The sequence below is a fragment of the Lucilia cuprina genome, chromosome 4 (assembly GCF_022045245.1).
Source record: "Lucilia cuprina isolate Lc7/37 chromosome 4, ASM2204524v1, whole genome shotgun sequence".
NCBI classification, from domain to species: domain Eukaryota; kingdom Metazoa; phylum Arthropoda; class Insecta; order Diptera; family Calliphoridae; genus Lucilia; species Lucilia cuprina.
Window position 1 is genome coordinate 60,154,234 of NC_060952.1, and position 1,682 is coordinate 60,155,915.

The following is a 1,682-nucleotide window of genomic DNA, read 5'->3' on the forward strand; positions in this document are numbered from 1 at the left end:
CTCTACCAAATTATTCAATTTTCTCAAAATTTAATATTTGGCTTCAAATACTCCATTTCTTCTTCAAAATTAATAAAAGTTGTTTTTGCAAGTACATGCATTAGAGTTAAAATATACATACCAAAAGGAAAAATTCATTCATAACGTTTTAAAATTAATTATAAAAAAAATATATTTTCCAAAATTAACAAAAGCTAAAATCCTTTTTTTTTTGTAAAATGAAAATTTGAAAATCTGGAAATTAAATAGAAAGAAATTAAACAAGGTTAGGAAACGAAAACTGAAAAATCAATACTGGAAATTTAAACTCAAAATATTAGCTACTTAATATAATACAATTAAGCTTCATTTAATGTAATTAAACTTCTAGAAAATTCAGATTGAAAATGTGAATGATTAGAAACATAAAAATTATTTTTTTTAATACAACTTGAAAACTAAATTGAATATAAATCAATTAAAAATTTTATTGCCAAAATTTTTTTTTTTAATTTCAAAATCCATAAATTAGAATTATTCTAGAAAGTGAATTTAATAAGGAAATTATGTTTAATTAATTAAATATAACTAATTAAATTAAATATAATTTTTAATTAATTAAATATAATTTTAACTAAGATTTTCAGAAAATTCAAAAATAAAAAAAAATAAAGAAATAAAATTAATTTAAAAACTAAAATACAGTTAAATTTTAAAATTAATAATTAAAATTCATTAAATAAAATACAATAAAAATTATTTCGAGATTTAAAAATTAAAATAATTAGTGAAATGAAACATTAATTGCAAGCTTAAGTTTAATAATTACATTTTATCAAATTAGTTACAATTAAAATTCTCTGAAGTTTTAAATTTTAAATTAAAATAAAAATAAAAATTAGGTGTAATTTAAATTAATCTGAAATTTAAAATTTTAACTTTTTAATTTATAAAATTAAAATTTAACTTCCGAAAGGAAAACAAATAATTGTGAATTAAAATCTATTCGATAAACTTAAAATTAGTGTAATGAACTTTTGATTTTGAGATTTCGAAAGATGAAACGAATCTAGAAATTGGCAATAAAACTTGAATTTTGTAATTTAAAGGAAGAGAAAAATGGAAATTAAAGAAAGAGTTTAACTTTTTGATACTAAGAAATTGAAATGTAGAACAAATATCAGAAATTAAATTTTTTTTTTTTTTATTTTAAGAAAGAAAAGAAAGTTTTTTGAAAACAATTATATTATACTTAAAGTAAGATACAAGAAAATTAAAATTTAAACTTTTTTCCAAATCATATTCTGAAAATTAAAATATGTAATAAAAACTTAGATACACATAACAAATATTAGTACAAATCTAAATTGAAAACTAATATAAATTATTAGTAATTGACATTAGATAGATAAATAGTAATGAAAAATTGAAAATCTATTAGAACATTATTAAACCTAAAGTATTAATGAACTTAATTTAAATTGAACATGCGATTTTATATGAAATAATTTGAAATCAAAACAAAACGAAAGAAAATGAATAACAAAATATTAAATTGAAATTCATAACTGAAATGATTGAATGTAATTAAACGAAAAAAAAAAATTAACGTTTAGCGAAACCAAAACAAGAAGAAACACAAAATTTAAAATGTTGTAAACTTAGAAAAAAAGTATATACCAATGAATTGTTAAAATCCAACT